The sequence below is a fragment of the Dermacentor andersoni genome, chromosome 2, assembly GCF_023375885.2.
Source record: "Dermacentor andersoni chromosome 2, qqDerAnde1_hic_scaffold, whole genome shotgun sequence".
Taxonomy (NCBI): domain Eukaryota; kingdom Metazoa; phylum Arthropoda; class Arachnida; order Ixodida; family Ixodidae; genus Dermacentor; species Dermacentor andersoni.
The window spans coordinates 236434115-236450728 of NC_092815.1; the positions used below are offsets into that span (position 1 = coordinate 236434115).

Below are 16614 nucleotides of genomic sequence, written 5' to 3' on the forward strand. Positions count from 1 at the left end.
GGCTTGCTGTCGAACGATCAGGTGTCGCCAAAGTCGCGTCAGCATTGAGAGCTTGCATGATACTTGTAGATGCACTCAGATTAAGAGATGTTGAACGCATTCGCCTGGCTGCATAATATGCATGCCGTTTAGCTAAACGTTGTTCCCGCTCTTCATCCGTTTCTTCCGCACGCCGCCCCTTCTTAGCTGCAGCACATTGTTGCAGCTTCACCTTATACACATCATCCGACATACCGTGGAGGATTCGCTGGGACGACAGCGACGAGACGAGTTGGGGGGCCGCTTTTCCACAGCTGGCATGACGTCACGTAGAGCGAGCGCCTCCTCCACGGCAGTGGACCTGGCATACCTGAACATCGCCCCCGAGGGCTCCGTGGTCGCTGCGCATGCGTTAGCTGAGAGAAGGTGAGAAAGGAGGACAAGTTGGCTTTACCGGATGTGACGTCACATTGTTGTTTGTTTTTGCTTTTATGAAATAACTACTCTCGAACTCAGGCGGCGTGGCTCGCGTCTCGTTCGCGTGCGTACGCATGGATGTGGTCCGCTTTTAGTTTTTGGCGAATGCTTAGAAGCTTCAAGTTGCGGACACTGCGGTGGGCCAGGGCTTGATGACATTTGTTGCCCAGCTGCTGGTGCTACCGCGACGTACTTGGAACAACGGTAAGTGTTGTGCGATTACCCGTTCTCTTGCTGACACGTAAAAAACCGGTTGCGCATTCGAGCTGTGGTCGATGTGATCTCGAAATTCGAAGGAACACGAAACGGTTGTCGCAGGTCCCGCAGTGATCGCAGTATAATTTATTCGTTCGTGCCTTCAACGCTGCAGTTCCTACGCGTTGCACCGATGTAAAAAAATGAACAAAAAAACAGCGACATCTTCCACGCGCCAGAAATGCATGCACTCAACTAGCGTGGATGTCGTCCTATGATGTTTATCGCGTTCTTAAGTCTATTTTTCTCCATCTCTATAGGATGACTATGCTATGCCCTTCTTATTTACCCATGCAGCGCATTGCTGCATTTAATTACCTTTCTCACTGCTGACCGCGGTATGGGCGTCAGAGGCTTTCATTCGTTGCAGTGAGATAACGAAAGCGTATTTCCTTCACTTAAAGCTTCTTAGTAGCTCCTTTGCGAGCCGTGGAGTTAAATCATACAATGCGTACGTTGTGAGCGAGCTGGTAAACGAAACCACTTTACTGCTGCTGCTACTATCACTTTTACGGGAACTTTCAAAATTAAACATATATGAGTATGAATCGGCTCACCAAACTTTATATGCACGTCCGTTGCTTTCTTTCATAGATCATGTGCGTAGCTTTGCAACCGTGACCGATATTGTAAAAACAGCAAGAAGACAGATGACACAAGTAATGTGTCTGCTTTAATTGTTGTATGTACTGTGTTTAGAATATCAACCAACCCCGCGCAGTCGTGCTGTTTACAGCTAAAACGTGTTTTTTCTTGTTGCATGAGGAGCATTTGCTTCTAATTGTGGCAGTAACGTTGTGAATTGTCCTCGGCCCAGATCGCTGACTGTCTGCAAACTTGTCTAATTTGTTTCACTTTGCTGCTGTCTTTACAGCTTCTGCTTATTTCCTCTGCCTGCACCTTATATTTGTTGTGTTTGTCGAGACCTGGCCTGTCTCTGCCTCGTTGAAGACAAATGGACACAAGTACTGGTTGCTGTTGGTTTGTTTGGTTTGCTCAGTCTGAGCGTGGTATGTATATCCATTTGCTAAAAGGGTATGCAGCTGCGTCTAATGCAGGTACTGCTCATCTAAAGGTAGATTTAATAAGTAGTGGTTTGAGTGAGAATTAGTTGCTTTGAGTGATGTATGACACCAGAGAGTTATTGTTCTAGAAAGGTGACAAAGCTGGTCCACAAATTTAAGGTATGGAGTTGCTTAACCATTTAAGTGTTCTAAGTTGCCATGAAGTATTACACACATTTAAAATTTCAGTTGCAAAAGACATAGTAGAAGAAGAATCCAGAGGATTTGCTGCCAGATGTCTTGCGACAATAAACTAGAGAAAGCATTATAGTGTGAGCTGCCAATGATTGTCGTCAGCTCTAGCCCATTTTTCTATATAGTCACTGTTGCTTCATTGTCTGTTGCCATCACATGCTTGTTATAAACAAAAAATTGAGCTGCATGATTCCCCTGATTTTTCTCGCTCATAAGATACAAATGTTTTGATTTCGGCTGCCTTGGGGCCTCATGAGTGTTTATTAGCCAGTTGTCAGCTTCTAAGATCATGTGCTTTGTAATGTGGGTGTTTTAAAGGATACTACACGTCTGCCATCATAACTGTGAGCGCTGCTGCCTAGCACTCCCACGGCTTTGCTTAGTACATATGCGCAGCTATCCAAGAAAATTGACATTTGGACAACTGCCGTTGAAGCTCACTTGGTAGAGCGTTGCAAGCACAAGGCAGAAAACGTGGGTTCAGCTTCGTTGTCTCTTATGCAAAGCATTATCATGAGCTGTCTCCTGGCTTCTTCGTACATCCAGTCAGATAGGCTCAATAATAGTTAGTAACGTGCCTGATGGTGGGTCGTTAATCTGGGTCCTTAGTGCAGCAGCCCAAATTTTTACCCATTAGGCTAAAGATGCATGCATAGCGCGCCAGATTAATCTCATTGGTTCTCTCGTAGCAGCTAATTTTTTCAGATGTTATGTGACACAGAGTTTGGGATTCACCCGTTTCAGCTCAGATGCAACAAAGCAGGTGTTGTGTCTATTTCGGTGAGAAGTGTGTGCAGTTGTTTTGGTTTCTCTGTGTTGACGTAGTGTGCTTTGTATTTCATGTGGTGTTAGGCATTACCTCAATTGCAGCTTCAATGCTGTGCCCATAAAAGCAGTTGTAGGTAGGTGCTCAGGAGTAACGGGAAGCTCATTCTTCCCCATTCTCTCTTGCATACAGCAGGTAGTGCGTCCAGTTTAGTGCCATGCACCTGTGTGGGGCATTTCCTCGTTCTTATTCTGTTGATGTGTTGTACATAGGGGGAAAGTCAATCCTCTACATCATGGTTGTCAGTGCCGCTGAATACAGTGCAGTCTCAGTCTCGCTGCCTTGAAATGTCATAAGAGGTGACATCTGGAGGTAAAGTAGCATCTTGCTGTACCTTGTCATCGGGCATAGCCAAGGTTGTGGTTGCGCAACCCAAGGATCCTGGAACTTTCTGTGGGACCAATGGCACCGATGTTGAAAAGTGGGTGGCTATGTACGAACGTGTGAGTGGAATCAACAGATGGGACCCCACGCGTGTGCTAGTTAACCTGTTGTTCTACCTAAGAGGCACGGCAAAGGTGTGGTTTGAAAACCACGAAAAGGAGCTAACCAGCTGGGACCAATGCAAAGAGAAGTTGACGGAGTTGTTTGGCAAACCAGCCGGCCGTAAAATTGACGCAAAACAGGAATAGGCCTCCTGTACCCAATCTCCCACGGAGTCCTATCTCTTGTACATCCAAGACATGCTGGCACTTTGTCGTAAAGCAAACCCGATCACGACATGACAGAAGCTGAGAAGGTCGGGCATGTGCTTAAGGGTTGCTGACGACGCCTTTAATCTCATGTGCAAAAGCTGCTCTACAGTTGATGTTATCTTTAAAGAGTGCCAACAATTCCAGCACGCCAAAAGCCGATGCGTCTTACAACCATTCGCCAGACTTCCCACTACTGCTGCAACGCCAACGTGTGAAGATCAACCCACACAGCAGCATGCGTAGCCATCGGAGGATGTGGTGCGAATCGTTGACGTGAACTGGATGCGATGGCGCCTGCATTTCTGTTTGCCTATCCCTGATGCTACAACATTTTCAGTCCCCTTCTTACAAGCCATCATTCACCAGGAACTTGAAAACATTGGCTTACGTTCTGTCTGTGCTGTTGCCAATCCCAGAGCTAACAAACGCCCTTCTACTATTTTTGCTCCACCCCGACACTTCTCTCCGCGTTATCGCAACCCGACTGAGTAGAGAACTGCGGACGACCAGCCGATATGTTTCACCTGCTGCCGCATTGGTCATGTCGCCTGATACTGTCACAACTCGTGGCCCTTAACACTTCGCATGCCGACCAACCTGAGCCGTTGTGATGAAAATGCCCGCAATGTTTCGCCCACCGCCGAATCTAACAGCGCCAACTCTGCTAGGAACATGTGGTACAGTCGCTCACCATCGCCGCACGGACACCAGTCTCGTTCACCGCAAACACGTCGCCCATCTTCGCGTTCGCCACAGCCACGTCGCCTTTCGTCCCCTGTGGCGTTTGGCCGCACCCGTTCGTAAAACTAAGAAGTGCAGCCCTCAGAGGTGGTGCTGCATTGCCTAATGCTGCAGCAAATCCTCTGTCTATGCACACAAGGAGAAGTGTAATTGGCATTAAAATAGACAGCAGAGCTGTCCAAGCACTCATCGACAGTGGAGCCCACATACCTGTGATGAGTGCTAGCCTGCGTAGTCGTTTAAAGAAGGTCCTCACCCCAGCAGCTGCCCGAGTGCTTCATATGGCTGACGGTGGAATGCTGGTTCTTGGAATGTGTACTGCAAGTATAGCTGGCCGCCCTACTTCTGTTCTCTTTACTGTGAGCAACATCTTCCCTCACAACGTTATTCTAGGATTTGACTTTTTATCCACTCATTCTGCTCTCCTCGATTGCACGGCCGACGTTCTTCAGTTAGAACTGCCTCAACTCGCTGATGCTCCGAGCACCGCCCCACCACACTTGTGCTCGCTTCGTGATGTGCGTCTGTCACTCGAAGCAGTTACTTGCGTCACTTTGACCACCCAGCCACAGTTTCCTGATGGTGAATATGTGCTTCGCCCCATCATCGATGTGCTTTGAACCGGTCACGGTTACTAATAATAACATTGTTTTACCTCTTCTGAATTTGAGCCTGTGCCCTCAAGTGATTCCGGCCAGCATGTTCTTGGACAGCGTTTCTAGTGGTTCTGAATTTGATATTGTGAGTCTGAATTCTGAGAGTGGTTTATTAGTGCCAATCGCAGCGCCCAGCTCTGGTTCCTTAACGGACGACTTTGCGAAAATGACTGCACTTAACCTCACCTCTGCACAGGCCAGGGACATACGTCTCCTGCTTGAATCGTACAGTGGAATCTTTGATTTCGGCAACAAGCCTTTAGGCTGAACATCTGTTGTTCACTACCATATAAACACTGGAGACACAAATCCTATTTGTCAGCGTCCCTATCGTGCATCGCATGCTGAACGTCGAGTCATCCAATCAGAGGCGGGCAAAACGCTCCGCAAAGGGGTCATCGAGCCATCAGCCAGCCCTACGCCTGTCGTCCCTGTGAAAAAAGAAAGATGGTGCCGGGCATATTTTCGTCGATTATTGCCACTTAAATGAGATCACGCGAAAAGACGTCTACCCACTACCATGCATCGATGACGTCTTGGACTGCTTGCACAGAGCTAAATACTTATCGTCCATCGATCTTCGATCCAGCTACTGGCAGATTTCGGTTGATGAAATGGTTGGAGAAGATAGCCTTCATCACACCGGATGGCTTATATCAATTCAAAGTCATGCCCTTTTGCCTATGCAATGCTCCTGCGACATTTGAACTTGTGATGGACTCTCTTCTGCGATGCTACAAATGGACCACCTGTCTTTGTTACCTTGACGAAGCTGTTTTTTCTCCCATGTTGGGCAGCTGCCTTACCCGACTCACTGCCATTATTGCGGTCTTCTGAAAAGCTGGCCTCCAACTCCACGAGCCATATTCTGCTTCTGATGTGCGCTGCTTCTTCGGCCTGTGTTCTTACTTTCATCGTTTCATCAAAAACCTTGCCAACATTGCTCGGCCTTTGACAGATCAAAAAGAAGAACACACCATTCTCATGGGGCCCGGAGCAGGCTCATGCGTTTGCCGCTCTCATCAGGTTTCTGACCACCCTTCCCATACTTGCCCACTTTGATCCATCTGCACCGACCGAAGTCTACACTGGCGCAAGCGGCCATGGCATCGGCACTGTTCTCGATCAACAACAGAATGGTACGGAGTGCGTGATAGCTTACGCCAGCCGCCTGCTGTCACCTGCCGAGAGAAATTACCCCATCACCGAGTGGGAGTGCTTCGCTTTAGTTTGGCCTGTCGTCAAGTTCCGGCCATATTTGTACGGCCATACATTTTCGGTCGTTACAGACCACCACGCACTCTGCCGGCTGTCTTCCCTCCGGGACCCGACAGGACGGCTTGGTTGCTGGGCTTTGTGGCTCCAGGAATTTTCGTTTATTGTCAATTACAAGACTGGATGCCTCCACAAGGACACTAACTGCCTCTCGTCACCCCGTGGATCCACTTGATCCTTCTGTGCAAGGTCCGGTGACCTGCGTGATGGCTTTCACTGACATGACTGACATGCGCACTGAACAACAACGCAACGAGTCCTTACAGTCCATCATTGCCGGAGTGCAATCACTCCGACAGCACTGACGGCACATGCCGCATGTTCTTGCCACGCAACGGCAACCTCTACCACCGCAATATGAACGCTGATGGCCCTGAGTTGCTCCTTGGCCGTCCTCATGATCTGAATCTGTTGCTCTTGAACAACTTCACGATGCACCGACGGTGGGAAACCTTGAAGTTTTGCATACATACGATCATGTACAACGCCGGTTCTTCTGCCCAGGTCTCTACTGCTTTGTGCACTGTTATGTCGCAACTTGCGAATTGTGTCAGTGCCGGAAGAAACCTCCCCTACCACCTGTCGGATGACTCCATCCAGTTGAAGTTCCCTGTGAACCGTTCTCTCGCTTAGGCCTTGACTTACCTGGCACTTTTCCGACAACGACTAGAGCTACCAAGTCGACTACCATCGCTACTGATTACATAGCACGCTATGCGATAACAAAGGCGTTGCCGACTAGCTGTGCAACAGACGTCGTCGATATTCTCCTCCACGACGTCATTCTCCACCATGGTGCACCTCGACAGTTATTACAGACCGCAGCTGCTCATTCTTGTCTCTAGTTGTCGATGGCCTCGTCCGCTCTTGTGCCACTGAGCATAAGCTGTCCACCGCCTACCACCCACAAAGAAACGGTCTTATGGAATGTCTCAACCGAACAGTCACAGAGATGCTGTCGATGTAGGTCTCCAACGATCACCGCGACTGGGACACGACACCACGCTGGCCTTATTGCCGTTTGTGTATAACTTGTCCCGACGTGACACTGCAGGATATTCACCCTTTTATCTTTTGTATGGTTGCAACCCCACTTTGCCCTTTGACATCATAATCCCTTCTGTGCCACGTGTTGCAACTGACCATGCTCATGAAGTCATCGATCGCGCTCACAGGGCATGTCAAGTGGCCCGATCTCGTTTATTAGCCCCGCAGCATATACCAAAAGAGTTATGACTGATGCCATCGCGATGTTAAGTTTGCACCAGGTGCTTGGATGCTCCTTTGGTCACCATGTCGTCGGGTTGGCCTCTCCCAGAAGCTTCTCTCTCACTACACAGGGCCTTATGAAGTCCTAAGTCAAGTTAACAACGTAAATTACGAGATTTCGCCACTTCAGTTTGATGCATCCTCAAGTCTGACGCCTGTTGACGTCGTGCATGTTTCGCGGCTGAAGCCATACTTCGCTCGCGATTCTTTGCCTACCATGAGCCAAGACGGCGCTCCACCACCCGGGGGTCCTGTTACGGAAGGATGAAAAAAGAGAGGAAGAAGACCGCAGCACGCTGGCTGCTGCGTGCTGTTGGTGGTCAGCCATCTTAACTACTCTGCCTCATCTTGTATATTGACACGTGTACTTCTTTATCTTTATTGGGTGACCACTTCTCACCGCCTAACAAATGTTATCGCACAGCACAGGACGCGCCTGCATGTAAAAGAAGGTTCTGGAATGTTATCGATGGTTCCGTCCACTGTCTTTCACTGCAACTTGTGTTATCTGATTGCATGTGTGCGTGACGCGAATAATGTGGAACATTGTGGAAGGCACGCAGGTCCCAGTGACTGCTCTGGAACATTCGACGACAGATGTATAAAAGCCGACGCGCTTGACCCGCTCATCAGATTTTCGACTACCGCCGATCGTGTTCGCCGCTACTATCCTTCTTTGAGTGTAGCCTCTTTTGAGGGCACAAGTTCACCCAATAAAATGCTTGTTTCGTCAATCATAGTTTTGCTGCCTTCTCAACCGTCACTACCATGTGACAATATATATTGTAAATACAGTCTTTCTATACTCCCAACATCCCCGTAACAGTATGCTTTGCCTCTGGCATGTTCATGATCTCCGATGGTATATAAAACTGATGCAGACTAAGCTTCACAAAGAATTATGTTCCGTCTCTTCCTTACAGGCTGCTGTGTTTCACCTAAATCTGCTTTTCCTGTGTCCAGTGGTCTTGTCGCTCAATTAGTGCTTGCCTATTTCTGTTACACTGCAACCTCTCTTCTCCTCTCTCCTCTTGTCCTCCTGTCCTTTTACACTGCTGCAAACTTTTAGATTTCAATACTCGAATGATTAATACAAAGATTGATGCTACCATATAATATGTGACGGCTGTCATGACGGCAATAATTTAGGTGGACCTGAAACTAAATGAAAAAACAAAAAACAAAACAGGCATGTGTGAATAGGAATAACTTCCTTGTGACAAAACTGACTCCATGCTAAACTTTGCCTCAAGGAAATTGGTCTTAAAAGTCTCAAACCCATTTGCGCATACTGCATAAGCCAAGTTTTCCACTCGTCAAAACAGCAGCCGCCACAAAGTGTTAGGAAAGAGGCAAAGAAACCATGCCTTTGCATTCGTACTCTCCTCACAAAGCTTGTGTCATATATGCAGTCACTCACCATACACAAACACATTGGTCAACACTGCAATGTTTGGAAGAACCCGAACCAACACTATGTAGCCATTTACCTGCAGTATGCCTCCTGTAACATGAATCCCCACTGTGCTTGGAATCTACATAACTTTTTTTAATTTCTCAGGCATTTGGTGGTAGAGGCCAATGCATTAGACAGATATCCTGCTACACGGCAGCAATGTTCAGAATGTAGTATGAAGTACTCTGTCTGGCTGGAAGTTGAAGATAGAAATTGTATTAGTCGTTAAAATATAGTAGCCAGTATTGAAACTACAGATGCACTCAAGGCTGAGCCACATCATGAGAACACGGAAGAGCAGACACACACTTTAGCTGCATTGTGTAGCTTTACCAACAAGCCCAGCTGTACACTGAAGTAAGGCATGTTTTGGGCTAGTCGCCTCGTAGCTTCAGCAAAATTTTAAACTCTGCGAGGAAGACAGGACATGAACAAAAACATAGATGCATGCACAAAGTTTAGACTTCCGAGTGGCTTTGTTTGGTGAAGGCAGAGAGTTTATAAGGTTCTTCAAAATGGCAAAACAAAGAACATTCGCAAAGAAATTGTGCACGAGGCAGTGACAAAAAATAGCAAGGCCACCTGTGCAATAAGAGCGCAGTAGAGTCCCAATGTGCCCATCTAAGAATTCTATTTCTTTCCTTGATAGGGATCAAGAAGGTGAGCTAACTTAGTTGTCACACCTTTTAGCGATGTGGAATGCCTTGATGACTTCACTTTCGGTTCTCGAGTTTGCCTTCGAAAGGAATTTATTCTGTTCCTCATAAGGCAGGCAGCTTTTGCTGTCGCAGCTCCTGCACTGCAAGAGGAGATTCATAAGGAAAGAATTGAAGTCTTAGATGGGCACATTAAGACTCTCCTGCACTCTTAATGCATACATGGCCTTGATATTTTTCGTCAATACCTCGTGCACAAATTATTTGCAATTGCTCCTTGTTTTGCTATATTGAAGTACCTTATATATTCTTTGCTTTCACAAAATAAAACCAGTTGGAAGCCTGTGCTTTGTGTGTGTCTATGTTTCAGTTCACGTCCTGTCTTCCTCGCGCAGTTTAAAATTTTGCCTAAACAGTTGTCTAGCTTGTGTATACGATGAGTAATTAATATTATGATGACTGCAGCACAGCAATGGTCTAGTGGCATAGTGTCGACATAGTATAGAGATGGTACTAAGTTAAAAATTTGGAAATGCCATAAATTGTGCAATCAACCCTTATCCCTCGGTTTCCTACAGCTGCAGAGCACTTGACCACTGCAGCAGTCAAGCATGCTGTATATTGGGCAGTGCCAGGAATTGCGAGATCGAGACAGGCTGCCACTAGAAGTTCCTTGGGCCAGGTGATAACTCAAATACATCCAAATATTTCTATATTTCACTATACAAACCTTTGTAGAATGAGGAGAGAGAGAGAGAAACTTTATTGAAATTGTAAAGATTTGAAGGAGGGGTGGTCGGAGCCTCTCAGTCCAGGGCCCCACTGGCCTCTGCCGCCTGCTTGACCTGGCTAATTAAGGACTTTTGTCCTGCCAGGTCGGAGCTGGCGAGCTGTGCCTCCCACTGCTCCATTGTCCTACTGGTATTTGGCCTATGAGGGTGCTTAGTGCACTCCCAGGTTATGTGTATTAGGGTAGGTATGCCACCGCACCAAGGACAGTTGGCCCTATAACGAGTGGGATACATGGCGTTTAGCAACTTTAAATGGGGGAAGCACCCCGGTCTGTATTTTACGCCAATCGGCGGCCTCTTCCCCGTTAAGTTGTGGGTGAGGCGGCGGGTATTTTCTTCGGACTCCACGCTGATCAGCAAGGATGTCTTTGGCATTTAAATTGGTGGAATTTTGTGAGGGGTAGTGCGGGTGGTTGGGGTTAGAAGAGGACGCCGTCGCTCGGTTAGTGAACCCTCGAGCTAACGCGTTAGCCTTTTCGTTCCCCTGTACCCCCGCGTGGCCCGGGCACCAGAGTAGGCGATGATGGTGGTTCAAAGATTTGGGGATTATCGCGAGGCTAGCCGCAGTCACGTGCCCCTTGAGAAACATGCGACATGTCTCCTGGGAGTCCGTGACCACGACCGAGTCCCTTTGCGAACGCTCCGCGTGAGCGAGTGCGATTGCCACTGCTAATATTTCAGCCGAGGTGGGGGATCCCGCCGTGGCCGACGCGGTAATATGCTGTTGGCTGATAGCGTTCACGACTGCCAGGGCGTACCTCCTTTGGTAGCGCTGCCCGGTCGCCTCTGCATACAGAGCTGCATCTGTGTAGTACGTGTTGTACCTATGGTTATTAGAGTAGGCTGATTGAATGTGTTGTGCGTGTGCTTTGCGCCTTTCTTTGTTGTACTCGGGATGCATATTCTTTGGAATTGGGGCTACTGTAATTTTGGATCTCATCGAAGGAGGGAGAGGTACGGCCTGCTCTGTGAGATAAATGGGGTATGCTGGGATATTGAGTCTAGCCAATATTGCCCTACCAGTTTTTGTGAAGCTGAGGCGCTCCCTCTGTCGCATCAGGGTGGCCTGCCTCAGTTCGTCGAAAGTATTGTGCACTCCCAAAGCTAACATGCGCTCCGTTGAAGTACATTTAGGCAGGCCCAGAGCAGCTTTGAAAGCGGTTCGGATTATTGTGTTAGCCTGCTTTTCCTCCTCCCTGTTCAGGATTTGGTACGGTTAGCCATACGTTATTCGACTAACCACTAAAGCCTGTACGAGCCTTAGGGTATCGTCTTCTCGCATTCCCGCTTTTCGATACGTCACGCGACGTATCATTTGGGCTATGTTGTTGGCTGTGGATTTGAGGGTCTTAAGTGTCTGTACTGCTCTCCCGTCGCTCTCCCGTCGTTAGTTAAAAATTTACTAATCCAATTCGTACTCCTGTCAATTCGAAGTTTATTGTCGTTTGTGTATCGGACCAAGCCGATGTCCCCTGGCCTGGGCGGTCCCTGGCGCTTCACCTAGTGGTGGCCTTTGAAAATAGCAGTGTGGCACCAGTGGTTGCATCAGGATCTAGGCTCATGAAGATAGACAGCAACGTGCACAGGGCAAGGAGTTTGGTGGCCTGGTACTCGTCACATTTGTGGAGAACACTATAGTTTTTGCAAGTCCTAGCCCCTACCTAGGGTACCAGTCTGTGCACTGCGCGTGTGTATATATATATATATATATATATATATATATATATATATATATATATATATATATATATATATATATAGTATGTTGTGCAGGATTGCTCGTTGGCAGCACGTGCTCATGCAGCAGCTGACGGGCCTTCGATGTGTTTCGCCCTGGTAGTGCGGTCATCTTTGTGGTTCTAGAGCTGCGCTGGCATTGCCCAAGAACAGGATATATCGGCATGGTGCAGAATTGCAGAGTGGGGCGCTCCATTCTATTCCCACTTCATTCCTTCAGAGTTGTGGTTTATGTGATTCCAGTCCTTTTGTTGGGGTTCTGACAGTTGAACCATTCCCACTCCTTGAGTGGTCGAACTAATCTGCTCCAATCCTCCAATTACAGTAAATAAAATGCTTTCTGTATAATTACTTACTACTTGCGCCCCGATGCGATAGCGTAGAGGTAGAGCATCTGCCTCACGTGCAAAAGGACTGTGGTTCAAATCCCGGTGCCACGCAATTTTCCACTGGATAAAAAAAAATCCACATGTTGATACAGCTGTATAAACAGGACTGGTGGCCTGACCCCGGTGACCAGAACCGGTAATGCACTCCCTCACCAGAGCAGGATTGACCACCTTGGTGCAGTACTTGGCCAGTACTTGGCCAGTCCTTGACCTTCTGTATGAATAGAACAATCAAACCTCGGCCCTCAGTCCCCAGCAGCTACTAAGCAACTGACCATTGCGGCGGTCAGACCTGTGATGCAGCAGAGCGTGCTAAGAATCTCTGGATCTGGACAGGCCGCCATTGGAATCTGAACCTGGCAATGTTTAACGCTAGAACATGTTGTAGTGAGGAGAGTCTAACAGTGCTATTGGAGGAATTAGCGGGCATTAAATGGGATATAATAGAGCTCAGTGAGGTTGGGAGGACAAATGAAGCATATACAGTGCTAAAAAGCGGGCACATGCTGTGCCACCAGGGCTTAGCGGAGAGACGAGAACTAGGAGTCGGATTCCTGTTTAATAAGGATATAGCTGGTAACATACAGGAATTGTATAGCATTAACGAGAGGGTGGCAGGTCTTGTTGTGAAACCTAATAAGTACAAAATAAAGGTCATACAGGTCTACGCCCCTACATCTAGTCATGATAACCAGGAAGTCGAAAGCTTCTATGAAGACGTGGAATCGAGCTAGGTAAAGTCAAAACAAAATACACTATACTGATGGGCGACTTCAATGCCAGGGTAGGCAAGAAGCAGGCTGGAGAAAAGTCATTGGGGGAATATGGCAAAGGCTCTAGGAATAGTAGGGAAGAGTTATTAGTAAAGTTTGCAGAACAGAATAATTTGCAGACAATGAATACCTTCTTCCGCAAGCGGGATAACCGAAAGTGGACGTGGAGGAGCCCTAATGGCGAGACTAAAAATGAAATAGACCTCATACCCTGTGCTAACCCTGGCATCATACAAGATGTGTATGTGCTCGGCAAGGTGCGCTGCAGTGACCATAGGATGGTAAGATCTCGAATTAGCCTAGACTTGAGGAGGGAATGGAAAAAACTGGTACATAAGAAGCCGATCAATGAGCTAGCGGTAAGAGGGAAAATAGAGGAATTTCGGATCAAGCTATAGAAGAGGTATAGGGCTTTAACTCGGGAAGAGAACCTTAGTGTTGAAGCAATGAACGAAAATCTTATGGGCATCATTAAGGAGTATGCAATAGAAGTCGGCTGTAACTTCGTTAGACAGGATACCAGTAAGCTATCGCAGGAGACGAAAGATCTAATTTTAATACCACCCCTATACATAGCTTTCATTGATTACAAGAAAGTGTTTGATTCAGTCAAAACCTCAGCAGTGATGCAGGCATTATGCAATTGGGGTGTAGACGAGCCATATGTAAAAATAGTGAAAGATATCTACAGCAGCTCCACAGCCACCGTAGTCCTTCATAAAGAAAGCAACAAAATCCCAATAAAGAAGGGTATCAGGCAGGAAGATACGAACTCTCCAATGCTATTCACAGCATGTTTACGGGAGGTATTCAGAGACCTGGATTGGGAAGAATTGGGGATAAGAGTTAATGGAGAATACCTTAGTTACTTGCGATTCGCTGATGATATTGCCTTGCTTAGTAACTCATGCGACCAATTGCAATGCATGCTCACTGACCCGGAGAGGCAAAGCAGAATGGTAGGTCTGAAAATTAATCTACAGAAAACTAAAGTAATTTTTAACAGTCTCGGAAGAGAACAGCAGTTTACGATAGGTAGCGAGGCACTGGAAGTGGTAAGGGAATACATCTACTTAGGGCAGGCAGTGACCGCGAGTCCGGATCATGAGACCGAAATAATCAGAAGGATAAGAATGGGCTGGGGTGCGTTTGGCAGGCATTCTCAGATCATGAACAGCAGGTTGCCATTATCCCTGAAGAGAAAAGTGTATAACTGGTGTGTCTTACCAGTGCTCACCTACGGGGCAGAAACCTGGAGGCTTACAAAAAGGGTTCTACTTAAACTGAGGACGACACATCGAGCTATGGAAAGAAGAATGATGGGTGTAACGTTAAGGGGATAAGATGAGAGCAGATTGGGTGAGGGAACAAACGCGAGTTAATGATATCTTACTTGATATCAAGAAAAATGGGCATGGGCAGGGCATGTAATGAGGAGGGAAGATAACCGATGGTCATTAAGGGTTATGGACTGGATTCCAAGAGAGGGGAAGCGTAGCAGGGGGCAGCAGAAAGTTAGGTGGGCGGATGAGATTAAGAAGTTTGCAGGGACAGCATGGCCACAATTAGCGCATGACCGGGGTAGTTGCTGTTTATTCAAGCATTTTGCAAATGTGGCTCGCTTCTAAGCACCCCTTCTTATCTCTAACAAAAAACAGAAATGAACATCCAGTATTCTTTTTTAACTTTCACTAAGCTTATCGTATAGCTCAGTGTTAACATACAGGTTAACATACAGTATTTACAGGTGAGGTTACAGAAAGCAGTAATAATTGACAGTAAACACTGCTTGGGTGGTGAAAAACATGGGAATCAGGTCATTTTATTTTCGACAATTTTTTTTGGCATAGGAGGCTAAGCAAATGGTGATGTAGCAACACTGTAAAGGCTGAATAAGATGGATGTGGAATGCCTTGATGACTTCTCTTCCTGTTTTTTATTTTGCCTTCGAAAGGAATTTATTCTGTTCCAGATAAGGGAGGCAGCTTTTGCATCTGCAACAGAACATTGGTGGATGTTGTGTGAAGCACTTTCTCCATGCTTTTTCACTACCTGAGCAAGGTAACTTTCTTGGTGCTTCATCACGCAATTTATACAATCAACTGCCATTAATTCTACCCTCACGAGACTGACGGGTCGAACTAAGATGCAAAAACCTGCTGAAGCACCGTTGATTCATTTGGCAATATGTGCTTGAGTAACACGCCTCTGAAACGAATGTGCATCAAATTTCTATTTGTCCACAGTACAAAACTAAAGTAGAAATGACTTAACTCCAAACCAAAGTAGAAACCTACGCGTACCTCATTTTTTAGAATGCCAGCTGATTTTCCAAAGCCAGCTTCGCCGTATTACAGCCATGATATGTGGTAAAGCATATGAATGGTGCAACCACGGTTTTAGTTTCGCAATCGATTGCACAGCTAGGCAATTTTCGTCTCAATGTCCTTCGAAAACAAAAAGTGTTCGTTAGAATCAGATAAGTACCACAATCGGACATTGTCAGCTACCGTTACTGCTTGAAAATCTTTGTCGGGTGGGTCAAAAATAGGCATTTCAGAGAGATGGCATTTGTTTAACGCATTCACTGTCCCCTAAGCACTACTGAGACATGGGCTGCCACTAAAAGGGGTCATTATTGGGGTCTGGTCAAGTTCGCATTATCCGGCGAATGCCAGTTTTAGGATCGAAATGATGAATGTTTAATTCCATAGAAATGCATGGGCGTCGGCCAGGTTCGAATTAACTGAAAAAATTAAATTAACCGGAGTCAGATTATTGGAAGTTTACTATACACCCTTTTCTGTTCTCCAAGAAGTTGCCATTTTAATATGTAGTTTTCTTCTGTCAGTGTGGCAATGGTGCTAAATTTAGCATTTGTTTGAATCATCTATTGTTCCAAGGACAAGCTACAAAGTAGGGGCACACTTTGAGACTTGAAACATTTCCACATATAAAGGCAGGGCATGTTAACATCTGTACAATTAACATAAGTTGGCTGTATTGTCTGCATAGTATGTGGTTGCTTTTTTGGAATGTGGTCTTTCTGTAAAACAAAGTTGCATTTGTTTCAAATAAATTGCTGAACCATTGCTTGTGTGTTTTCCTGTGCTCTCTGTGCTGATTGCGCTTTTGAAAGTGCAGTGAGCAACTGCAGACTGAAATGCACAAGGCTTCACTTTATCATGCCAGGAAGCATTTTGGCTTGACAAAGGAGCCTTAATTAACCCCTTCCATGCACACACTTTTTTTGTATAAACACATCAAATGAAAGACAGTGACCTCCTCTCATGTATTTTAAAGCCTGGCAGTGTTAAAGACAGAGTGAAGTTGTACAAATACAATTTACTGTTAAGTATTGTTGCTAAAACCTCATGTTT

At 46.5% G+C, this 16614-nt stretch overlaps 1 long non-coding RNA gene across 1 annotated transcript; it reads left to right on the top strand.

The window, feature by feature from the left end:
* Positions 1–537: 537 nt before the first annotated feature.
* LOC129387039 (uncharacterized) lies at positions 538–16326 on the top strand. The gene is made up of 4 exons (XR_008614355.2): positions 538–660; positions 1586–1721; positions 10123–10226; positions 15189–16326. It is a non-coding gene; the product is annotated as an uncharacterized lncRNA (long non-coding RNA).
* Positions 16327–16614: the final 288 nt, after the last annotated feature.